Source organism: Rhipicephalus microplus, chromosome X, assembly GCF_043290135.1.
Source record: "Rhipicephalus microplus isolate Deutch F79 chromosome X, USDA_Rmic, whole genome shotgun sequence".
Lineage (NCBI taxonomy): Eukaryota > Metazoa > Arthropoda > Arachnida > Ixodida > Ixodidae > Rhipicephalus > Rhipicephalus microplus.
In genome coordinates, this window is record NC_134710.1 from 436,844,565 (window position 1) to 436,857,602 (window position 13,038).

A 13,038-nucleotide genomic window follows, 5' to 3' on the forward strand; every position below is an offset into this window, starting at 1 on the left:
GTAGCCGGTAATAGTTTGATAAGAAAACAGGCACTGAGCAGAGAAATTGCTACAATCTACAAGCTCTCCTGCGACAGAAGATTCCGAATACTTGAAAATTCATGCAAACACTTGGCTCTAATATATATATATATATATATATATATATATATATATATATATATATGTATATATATATATATATATATATATATATATATATATTTCTCTCGCTCTCTAGCATTTTGACTCAAACGAAAAAAAACACATGGTCCATTATGCATTCGCCTATTACGAGTTGAAATCCAAAGACACCTTCTTTTTTCCTGATCCGATGTACAGACCCTCCCTCATCCCCTTCTGAAAGATTTGTGCACGTAATGGCTTGCACTGCCTCGACAATCGGAGACACTGTAATCTTTCTTCACCTCTGCCATCTTGTTGCACTGCCTCATTGACTGGTCCATATTTCTTCAAATAATATTAAGGCCGTACAAAAAGTTTAGTAATCTTGAACCTGAGATAGGATAACCGCCGCTTTATGCTGCACTAGCGAAAAGTAAAGCGAATAGTCACGTCTGAAAACAAAAGAAAGGCAAACACGAGTGCTATGGTTACACTGGTAAAAGCGACTCAAAATTAGGAACAGTGGCAGCAGCAGAGTTTTCATATTATCACCGTCGCCATTTGCCAGAGGCAGCACTGCAACATGATAACGTTGTACTATATGCATAACACGTTTCATTCCACTGAGAGTAGAATACATGGTGATTTACAGACTTCACATTGTGAGAAGCGAAATACTTCATCATAAAGAAAATTTTGTTATAGAAAGGTTTTCTGGGGAGGGCCCGGATGCTGTCTTTGTTAATGATCACCTCTCGTCGGATAACAAGTTGCTCTTTGCTAAAGCACTTGTTCTCGAAAAATAGAAACAGTGGGCGTTTTTGTTTGGACTGATAATTGTCAGATAGAAGAAAGGAAATGAACTGATACCAGAGTGTTTCGCATAAAATCAGAACTCGAGCTCTCCATTATCTCCTTGATATAGTTTACTTTTGCATTTGTAGCGTCTGTCCAAACGCAGGATAACGTATATTTCACCGTTTGAACTCTCATCATGGCTGTCTGAAACAACCGGACGTTTGTTCACTTTAACGCTGGAAGTACAAGAAAAAATACCATAATATTACCACATTGTTATCAGCCATGGGTCACTACTTTTCTATTATCTGCATCAGTGAACAGTGGCTTTGAAAATATGAAGGGAACCTGCTTAACTTTTTTTCCTCTTCCTCTGAATACTGTCATCGAAGTGACTATGCACATAATGGACAAGATATTTTTATATGATCAGGCTTTCACTATCACAGGCGGCTGGACTTGACACTAAATATTCCTGGTGGCGAATCCGCGTGGATCGAACTTCATGAATCACATTTTTCGGAAGTTAGTAAGATTTTTGTTGTTTCCTGCATTTATCGCTTGCCGTCGTCACCTGTCGTGGAGATTTGCGTATCTTTAGGAGAGGTGTTGAATATTGTGTCAATGGAAGGGAAGCGTGTAATTATTTTAGGAGATATGAACATCAATCTCTTTGATAACACCAACGCAAAGGTTTCAGAATACACTTCCTGTTTCGGTGGAATGAATATGTGTTCGCCATAACTGCACCCTGTCGTGTTCCACTTCATGGTAAAGGCACTAATATAGATCACATTTTGTGTAACTTCACTAGTCCACCTGAAGCAGCCGTCATCGAGGTGCCATGCACAGACCATTATCCTATTTATGCAAGCATAGGCATTTCGAGTAATAATAAAACAACTCAAAGCTTCAGGCATAAACAGATTACTGCTTCATTTATTACCATCATTGAGCAGCGTGACTGGTTGTCAGGCACTGAACTGGTTGTCAGGCACTGAATTGGTTGTCAGGCACTGAATTGTCAGGTTGTCAGGCACTGAATTTCTTAAAAAATTAATAATGGCCTTTTTGAAAAAGCTTTCAAACCACAGCATTTTTAGTAAATCACGTTCCCCCCAATTTCGATATAATAACATTCTGCGTTTTGTCATGACCACTTCTCACTAAAAAATTACCCGTTTCTGTTGGAATGCACATATTTACCAGCCCACCAAAAAATTGCAGTTTCACAGGTTTTCTCATTTTAGGTGCATTACAGAGGATTGAAGAATGCAGTGCTAGAAGTTGTTCTAAACACTAAGTACTCGGACATACCTGGGGCACACCTGGCTTCCCTTGGCGAATCCCACAGCGGAGGTGGAGAGTTCCTCCTCACGTGCAATTCAGGCTCACTTTCAAATGAAGAAGACCGTGCTTTAATTTTTCTGTACCGTATTCTAAAACCAGCTACTGCCTCGCCAAATATCGAGATAAACGCAAGAGTCCGCGTGTACATCGCGTAATGCATCGCCGCGACCCTCAGTCTATCAAACGACCGCAGTTGCTCACGGCAGCCTACAGTTAAGTGACCTGTAGGAATACCTTAGGGGCGAGGTTGCGATCGGCGAACTCTGACATAAGTCGCGATGTGCCACACTCGAGTAATTAATGGTACAACGGTGGGTAAATGGAAAGAATCCAAGACCTGGAGCCCAAGTTCAGACAACGAATCTCTGTGTGTGTCAGGACACTGGAGAACACGGGCCCCTTAGCCAAAGTTTTGACGCAGAAGCTGAAGCTTTTTTTGCTTGGTCCTCTCTCCGTTGTTCCAAAGTTTTCATATTTTATGAACACTCACGTTTTCATAAAGCTGGAATCAACAAACATGTCCATCATTCATTTTTGTTTTTACATCGACCTCAATCTAAATTCTACCGTCAGGCACTGTTCCTTTTTGTGTCTGGCATTTGTAAATAGAATTCTACTAGAGCAATAAACGAAGGCGTAATAGCCAAGGAATGTGGAAGCATTGTACTAGACACACTTAGTTAAGTTATTGGTCTAGAAGGAAAACCAGTCTGTGTAAATCTGCGTTCTATATCCTGCGGACTAGAGGAAGAACGAAAGCGGGCATTCGTCGAGAGACGCGCCACTTCTGGGCAGTTTTAAGATGTGCGCCCGGGTCATGATGTGGTGGCCGATTGCAGCGCTGTACAGATTAAAAACTAAACGATAAAATCAGGTGCTTGCGTGAACACATAAATAGTGGACGTAAGAATCGTGTAACAAAACAAAAAGAGCAAAACAAGCTCGCTGTCAATTGTCTTGTTGCTTCAGCGAAAGCAAAAAAAGTATACAAAACACTCATCAACTCTTCACATACATCATGCATGGCACTCTTCCCAATTAAAATACATTAAAAGAAAGCGCATTTTGGGCCAAGCCCCACTCCGCCCGCTCTGGGTGGTATCGGCAGCAGTCACTAGCTCAGACAAGGCAGCAAAATGACCTTTGAAGAGGTCGCAGATGAACCGTTCCATTCAATGCCATGTTACTTATTACTTACTTCTCCTAAACACGTTCTATGTCCGGACATTTCGCTCTATCTACCACGTGTGTTTCACTTTTCCAGTACTAATGCGAAGACGCAATCAGAAAACGCAGTTATTAAATTTCTGCGCACCGTAGTGCGAGGTAAAATATATCTGAAAAAGATATCTACATTGTTAATCTGTAGCATTCATGGTAAAAAGCTCCTGAGCGCATTTATGGATATACGACTGCGTAATACCAAGTTTCATTTCATCCCTACATTTTCAACCATGTCAGTGACTATGCTGTCACTATAGTTCAGACCGACACAAGACTCGCGTGACTGCTGCTACGTTCGTACGAGCCTCGCTTCAGGTAACATTTTATATAAAAGTTTGATCTGGTCAAACAAAACGTCAGCTCCAAGCAGCAAACGCACCCGAAAGAACGCGTGCCGTTTCTTCTTCTTCTTCTATCAGTTCTGCGTCATGCAACAGGTGGAGCAGCTGCGACTTAACTATAGTAATGATTAAAGGGTCTCACGTGCTACCTACACGTTAAGCAAAGGTTGTTGCGATGCCAAACTCAAGAGCAAAGTTGTCTCCTGCAGTTGGCGGAGAGTGCCCGACGTCAATAAACTCCGCAACACACACGACAACACAAGAACCATAGCTGAATGCCTGCAAAATTGTGTCGTCACTCCCTTCGTTACAGACCATAAAGCATTGGCCAGGTGCATCATCTAACAACTTATCCTCTTTCAGGAGGAAATCGATCCTCGACCGTGGCATTCTAGCCTGTCGGGGAGGACCAGTCCTTTTTGCAATCCACACATTTTTTTTATTTGAACTGCCCCAAATCTGTTATGGCACCGATGATCTTTCTGTACACCCCGAGACAGATGCCAGTACTTGGCACAAGAGTCCTCAAAGAGACAGTATGAATTAGCTCCTGTCATAGTAAGTAGCCATGGGTATCTTCGAGCCCCGCCTCCGACATGGAGGGCTGCAGAAGCTGTCGGGGGACGTGGGTGCTGTATGGGAGGCTTTAGGGAGGGTGGAGGTGCCATTGACATCACCGCAATCACCCTTGTCAAGTCGCGAACGGTAGTGATTGACGATGAACTCCATAATCTTCAGGATCTTGTCGTCAGAATCAAGGTCTTTTTCGCGCAGCAGCTCCTGCAGTAGGGGCGATATCACGTTGGGCCGCTGAGATTTGGTCGGGCTCGAGTGGACCGCGCTTCTCTTGGAGCCGGGTTTGGTGAAGAGTTCTGGCGTCAAGGCCGGTCTGGAAGAACCGCGCTGCCGGAAGGCCCACGTCTTGTTGCCGTCAGAGTTAGACCACGGCGAGGTCCGGACTGGGGCGGACTCCTCCACGAGCAGCGACCCGGGACGCCTCGCGTGAGAAACGCCTTGTCGGAAGTCATGCTCCCTTCACTGCTGTGAGACGTCGATCGGGCTAGAGTGGCCAGTCTGGCGTCCACGGAACGACGCCTTGCGTTGGGGTTAGGCGGAGTAGACGACTGTCGGACTCTGCCGTTGGTCATCGCCTGCTGCTTGGCCATCTGTTGCTGCTGATGATGTTGAGGAATTGGCGACGTCATTCCGTTTATGGTCAGATTCTCCGAGCTCGTGGCCCATTTGGGTGCGGCGAGGTAGGGAATCAAAGACTTGGCAGATGGTGGCGGAGGAGTCTGCCTGGACCCTACACCAGATATCGAATGTCTCGAAGAGGATACCGTTCCATTCGTCTTGGCGGGAGAGGCGGAGGGCGAAGCGGACGATGCGTAGCTCTCGTCGGCCGACGCGGTGCTGCTGTCGATGACGATGACGTCGTGTGAACGCCCTCCCGACGGTTTGGGTCATTCTGGCGGCGCCATCTTTCACGGGGAGGTGCCGTTGGTGCTTCCGAATTCGCCCGGCTGTGGTGTGATGTTGCCTGTCTTGGAGATTTTTCGCGGCGAGCACTTCCGCGACCCTCCAGGTGTCTTGGCGAACTCGCCTTCGGAGGTCTCGCTACTGCTGTCGGCGGGCACTCCGCAACCACCACTGCTCGAGCTGGTCGAGTCGTCGCTGCAGTGCGATATTCTTGACGGTGTCAGGTCTCGGTCGTGGTCGCCGGTCAGCAAGTTGTTGTGCAGCAGGCCTCTGTGTGGTATCAGTGGCGACGTGCTGCCGTGAGAGTAGTTTGCTGCGGGAGGTCTATTGTATGTGACCTGAAAAAAGTACCTTGTCTCAATTAATTCGTGGTTGACATATCACCTAATAGAAAGTCTGCGGAAAAAGGTTAATTTATACAAAAAGACGAAAAGTCCCCTTTCATTGTCAATCTTCAAAAGCTTTATAAAGAATAGTCGAGCACATTAGCTATGTTACTTAAGTCCACTAAAGTAAAATACTACGGAGTTGAAATAGAGCGAGCCAGAAATGACGTTAAAAAGCAGTGAAAAGCTGTAAAATATGTGCTTGGCAGGACCATGGTACATTCAGGCATAACCTTAATTCACACAGAAAATTGTGTGATCGAAAACTCATCTAATATTGTGAACTCTTTCAATGACTCTTTCGGCATTGATATTCCTCAGTCGACAGCATCCCTCGAATATACTTCCTCACGATTACTACATTCATTTTATCTTTATCCAATGTCACCTGAAGAAGTGTTCAGCGTTACCAATGGTATTGGAATACAAGCGCTGGTCGCAATAACTTTTCTGCTGCTGACATAAAACTGAAAGCTCATTTGATCTGTGATATATAATATTACAATATAAATCGTGTATTTCAGACTGTGGTTTTTCGAACAGCCCTGAAAAAGCAAAAACTATTCCCGTCTTTAGAATAGGTGACAAGCGTTTATTCTCGAATTACCGACCCATATCAATTATCTCGATTTTCAGTAAAGTCATCGAAAAGCTTTTATGAAGTTATATATACAAGTTTCACATTATTTCTAATAAGCAGTTTGGTTTTATTCCTGGTTAGTCAACTGAACTTGCCATGATATCTCTAACCGATCAAATTAAATCTGCTATTGACAACTGTTGTGTTGGTGATGTCATTCATGACCTTTAAAAGCACTTGACGCCATTTCCCACGTCATTTTATTTCATAAATTACAGTCTATTGGAGTATCTGGCATCCCACTAGAATTGAGTTGTAGCTATCTGCGTGATCGTAAACATTTTGTATATATCTCCGGTACTTTATTCAGCCCTAAATTCATCAACAATGATGTTCCGCAGGGTTCGATTTTGGGCCCACTTTTATTGTTAACTTACATCAATGATCTTCCTCATTGCCTCGCTCATTCGTCCAGCATTCTCTATGCGGACGACACCACTGTATTAACGGCACATGAAGAGGTAGACTAAATCCTGTTGAAATTAAACACTGACCTGAAAAACATCTTAGGAAGGTTCAATAGTAATAAACTAAAAATAAATCCTAAGAAGTCAAAATTTGTGGCATTTTTGTCACCAAATCAATTTATACCTAGAAACCTCTCTGTCTACGTAAGCGACTACCAAATCCACTCTACTTTTAGTACAATGATTCTCGGGGTCAAACTTGACGAGCATTTAAAATTTAATTCCCATGTGCTACATCTTACGCGGAAAGCCGCATTAGCCATTCAAATCTTGCTAAAAGTTCGCCTTTTTTGTTTTGAAATATTGTTGTCACTGTAAGACGCTTTCTTTCCAGTGATATAATCTTTTGGATTTCAACATGAGCAAGCACGTATGCCACTCATTTATCACCTATCTAACATCTTCAAAACCAAGCATTGAGAATAATAACGTTCAGTGGCTTCATGTGCAACGCATCATCTTTGCTTGTTCACATAACAATTTATCAGTTCAGAATCTGGCAAAGTATTTTCTCGGCATTCGTATCTACAAATATGCCAATGAAAAACTTCCCATTCCTTTAATACACTCAAATAAATCTCCTCAGGTGTGATATACTCGTTTTGCAAAGGCTAACTACTTCCTTTTACCCAAGCCCAGGACCAATTTTTCAAATATACCGTAAATTATTTGTCTGTATTCTTGTTGAAAACTTTACCTTCGGAGATAAAAAGTGGATCTCTTGTAATGTTTCAAAACAGCTTGCATTCGCTCTTACTAAATTCATAATGCTTATAATATACAAAGTATGTTATTGGACTTTTTGTTCTTTTATTCTTATCTGCATTTTTGTGTACATCGTGCTTATTTGTATGTTATATATCTCAATTTATTTTCCTTAGCGTCATAACGCTTGCTTTTACAACGAGTGAATGTTATTCCATTTCTTATTAGTTTTTTGTGCTTATCTGCGAATTTCGTACTCTTTTCTCGCTATGTTGTACTTATTTGTACATTTATGCGCTCTAACATTTGTATCCCCACCACTATTTACTATGGCGTTGTAACTTTTATGAGTGCTTTTTTAAGAGGTCTCACTCACAGCTTCGCAACTTTAAGTCTTCCTTCTGTATTTATAAACAACACATGCAATGTATGACTTTTAATTTATATTTTGATAAAATGAAAAGATGAAGTTTACTGCATCAAAATTCAACTTTATATATATATATATATATATATATATATATATATATATATATATATATGTATGTATATATATACATATTGAAAAAAATAATTTGTAGTTGACTGGGTACGTCAGAAAACACGTTGTGCGTTGGAATTGTGACGCGATCTCACTAGCGAATGATTATGCATGGCTTGGTAAAACTGTACTGATAGAAGTCCGAAGACGTGTACCGTAGCACACGGCAGGCCGCTCCCACGACGGGACTGTCTGGGCGAGACCTCCGCTGCATGGAAATCCCTCTGGACAGCCCAAAGCTATTCCCGTATGTCCGTACACAGAAGAGCCCCACTTGCTGGTCGATGCTATCTCAATACGATATATCGAGAGCACGTGATATATTGGATCCACCTAATAAGCACATTTGCGCGGCTGCTCGCAATTAAGCGTTTGTACTTGCCAAGCACGGGCCTCCATATCAGTTTTTAAGGCCCGGAAAGTGCTTCTCTTATGCCCCGCCACATGCGAAAGTTGCTCACCTCTAGAAGCGGAGCTCATCTTGTTCAAAACTTGGGGTCCGGCTGAGACGTAGCTCGTAGTGGCATTTACCTGCAGAGAGCGGGTAAATCTTATGCGCCGCTCTTACAACCACTCCGTCTACTCTCACTTCTGAGAACTACGCCCACTAAATTTCCTGCCACTTCTCACACTTTTATCAACTACTTCATGCCACATTATTCCCACTTGATTCAACACGCTTCATTCAACGCCACTGCTCGTCATCAGCTTCGTTGTTTTGTAAGTGTCTGCCATGCGAAGCTGGCTGAATTTTTTCTTCGAAACTGAAATTGTTAGCTTGAGATGCGCAGCAATCCACGTGGTCAAGAATACTCCGCTACGGAATATTTACGGCTTATTTTAGTCTTCACGTTCAAGCCTAACCAGGCTTTATTTTATCACACTATTCCCGGCCTGGACTCGTTGCAACGTCACCACTTTATGCGTCCACAGGAAATTGAAATGACCACCTCATCGTTGCAGTAACACCTTTCCTTCTAAGCATTCTCTAAGTGCTATAGGTAAACAACCGATCATTATTATTAATATTATTATTATAACAATTATTATTATTATTATTATTATTATTATTATTATTATTATTATTATTATTATTATTATTATTATTATTATTTTATTATTATTATCACGGGCAAAGAGGAAGAAGTATTTGATACGAAATTTCACGCCGACACAACGCAGAGATCTACAACCGCAAGACAATGTCCGCAGTCAGGCGTGCTCCGGTTCAACGTCAGCAGAAGATGGTATGCCCATTGCCTATTTTTTGAATGCTCTGAGAAAAGACGGTCCTGTCACATGCATTCACAGAGTTTCTCTCAACCAAGTTAAGAAAAGACCAGCATGAGGGCTATGGGGGCATTTTATTCGCAATGTACTTCGATATTCACTGTCGTGTACGTGCATGAACTAGCCCTTTAAAATAATAAAAAAGTCTTTTAGTTAGAAATCCGAGTGTTGTAGTGGTTCAGCTCCCTGTGTTTATCCTTGCTTTTTGGGGATTCAATACCACCAAATATTTACGAGACACCCCAGGGTGACGGACAACAGAAATCTCGACCACCTGTAGTTTTTAACGTGCACTGGTCTCTAATTTATTACCTTAACACCCTGTTTACTCAATTCACCGGAAAACCTAAGCGATTTACTTGTCTTTTGACGTCTTTCCCGCTGTATAACTTATCATTTATTTCAAAACGTCAAATTTTCATTATTGAAGACAATCTTCAAAGAAATAGCTGCAATACTGTTACAGCGATGGGCGAAAAAGAATAACAAGAGAACAATAAAACCCGTAGAAGCTGCCTCGATGTTTTATTATCAGTAAGCAAGTTCTTGCTGTAAATTATACAGACTAGATCTGATAAACAGGAGTGGCGTGCTTTAGCAGCTACGCCATGTTAAACCCGACGTAACGCATTCAGTGTTACTTGGACAACGAAGAGCCCACTCTAGCGTTAAGCAAACTTATCACTGCGCCTCGGCATTGGGCGAGTATGGCTACGCCAGCTTGTCAATCAATCCAACAAGATTGACCATCCTACCGGGATAATGATTTAAAACAAATCAAAAACAATGCACACACAAGCGTACAGTGACATTGAGAGCCCGCCAAATCGCATACAGAGCAAAATTTCCGCTCACCAACCTGAAGCGGAGCGTCGCCGTCCTCGACCGATGGCCTCTTCTTCTTCTTCTTGTTCTTCTTCTTCTTCTTCTTCTTCTTCTTCTTCTTTTTCTTCTTCTTTTCTTCTTCTTCTTCTTCTTCTTCTTCTTCTTCTTCTTCTTCTTCTTCTTCTTCTTCTTCTTCTTCTTCTTCTTCTTCTTCTTCTTCTTCTTCTTCTTCTTCTTCTTCTTCTTTTTCTTTTTCTGCTTAGCCCGGTGCCTCGTGAGAAGAATCTCAACTAATGATGATAATGATGATGATGATCCTTATTATTCTGGCCCACACCCACAAAGAGGGGATTGGCCAAGAACCGGGCGGCAGGATCTTTAATTAAATGACTTTTGGTTTTACAAACAGAAAGCAATTTTGGACTGAAAAATTATTATATAGAAAGTACAGCCAAAAATCGAAAAATGAAAATATTGGAGCAGGGAACATCACACATCCGTGAATTTCAATCGTCTTCGTCGTCTTTGTTGTTTTACCAAAATGAAGAATCTGCGTTGGATAATTTCTTCTGTAGTGGGGGGGGGGGTAACAATTCACTAAACACTCCGGCACATTCGTCACTATGGTCTGAAATAAACGAACCTAAACGTGTTTATTGAATCAAATTGCCCCGTTCTATTCAACAACTCGAATTGTTCTTTCGGGAGGCGAAAGTTTCGCGCACCCGGCTCAGTTCTTGGTTTTTTAACAGTGGAGCTCACCGAAACCCTCTTGTGGCGTTAATAAAACAACTGTGATCACAATGAACGGCCTCTATCTTATATGGCATCTCTCGTTGCCTACCAACGCTTTGGAGGAATCAAAGTAGGAGAGGAAAATAGAAGTGGGTTGGATGAACAGAAGAGACAAATAAAACGAAATATTGGTCGCGTATTTGCACGCTTTCCTGCAAAGGACGTCGAAATAAGATAGTCCCCTGTCTGGAGAGATAGAAAGAATAACTCGTTTATTAGAGCAGATCGGTGAGTGGGTTCCTTAGTCCGGGATCCAATTAGCTCGGGCCGCCGTCCTCACACGTTTCACGAGCACCTCTTAGGTCATCGGATCCGAGCTGGACCCTTGGGCCTTGGGATCCTTCAGACTTTTGCATTTTGTGTTGTGTCCTTGGTTGCAAATGGAGGTTGTGTGGACATTCCCAAATCATCTGGTAAATGGTGGCTGTTTTACTGGCGCAGAACCTGCATTGTGGCGTGTGTGTGTCGGGGTCTATCTTATACAGTATGTATAGATCATGAATCCTAAGACAGGAACTGTAGGTGATGCCGCGCTACCTGTGATTTCTTACTGAGGTATGGCCCAGGGGGCGGAAGTTTGTCTTTCAAGTCTTTGGTGTTGCGGAATTTCTTAGTGCTGCGCGATATTTGGCGTTATCTGGCAGTAATGTGAAGAAATGAATTTTTTTAGAGCGGAGAGCTACTGGTGGGTGACAGCACCGTGCTATTTCAGAGAAGCGTATAGGGAACAACTGCTATATTGTTGATAGCATCCATGGTCAGCGTAGCGTAATCAAGAGTGCCGTCTTTATAATCGCGTATCTATGCACTTTAATTATAAAGCTACAAACTACCTAGTACTGACGTATTGATGATGTGCCTCAAGTATGCGTAATATTTGCTGTTTCAGTGATATTTCACCAGTACAAAAACAGATACCAAATTTAGATAGGTGGGCGTTGAGTACGAGGTTAAACTTTCTCCGGGTGGCTGAATCATTAGACAGAAGGGCAGACACACAAAAGTTTCTGCGTTGAAGTATTCCAGAAAGACTATCGTCCTAAAACATTGTAGTGAAGATGAATTCGAACCCGAGTACTCACGGTCAAAGAAGCGCAAGCGTAGGAACTACTTGGCTATCAGAGTACACTTTATTGAAAACACATTCGACGAATTTATGCCTTCACTATCATGCCCTGCGTGTATATATATTTATATGTATATATCATAAAAAAAAATGCCGTGACACCCCTGTTCTCGAATTCAAACCAGTGATCCCTCGTGGTGCCTCCTGGTGAATTCCATTGGCGGATACAGAGTGGCCGACAAACTCTCCACCAGAACACTCCACCCTGGCGGAAGGTAACACGCTGTGGAAGTTACATTACGACAGCGCCTGCCTGCTACCACGGCAAAAAACAGATCGTGCTTAGCTGATAATTTTGTCATTAGCATTGCACATTTGGCTGACATGTGGAGTTTAACGTTCCAAAACCACCATGTCATTATGACAGACGCTGTAGTGGAAGGCTCCGCAAATTTTGAACACCTGGGGTTCTCTAACGTGCACACAAGTCTGAGTACGCGGTTCTACAACATTTCCGCCTCCTTCGGAAATGCAGCCGCCACAGCCGAGATTGGATCCCACGACCTGTGGGTCCGCAGCCGAGTACCTTAGCCACTAGACCACCGTGGTGGCGCGGCGTTGCAAAAAATTCTTTGCTTCATTTGTTATGAAACTCAAACAGTCGCGCGAAGTTGTAGGTAAAATACAATTTTTGTTAACTTTGCGAAAATACATTCTCATTTTTTTTCATTCCTTAGAAGGCACATTCTTTTTAGCCAACTCATTTTTTAGCCAACCTCGAGCTGCTGATGAACGACGGCGACCGCTTGTTTGAACGTCATCTCCAATGTCGTGCGCTTTGCACAGGCCCTCTTCTGCAAAGCTCACCAGTGATGGATGCCCGCTAAGCGTCGGCAGTTCCCGCAGTTTTAATTCGGCGTACAAGAGGACCTCGTTCAATGCCGAAAGGTGGTCGACGATATGGCACGTGTCGTAGGACATGACCTTATAAGGTAGAAAAAAGTCCCTCTCGTCCAGTCCTCCATA

The 13,038-nt window shown here is 42.7% G+C and overlaps 1 pseudogene; it reads right to left on the bottom strand.

The window, feature by feature from the left end:
• Positions 1-4,305: 4,305 nt before the first annotated feature.
• Positions 4,306-6,718, bottom strand: LOC142775495 (uncharacterized; annotated as a pseudogene).
• Positions 6,719-13,038: the final 6,320 nt, after the last annotated feature.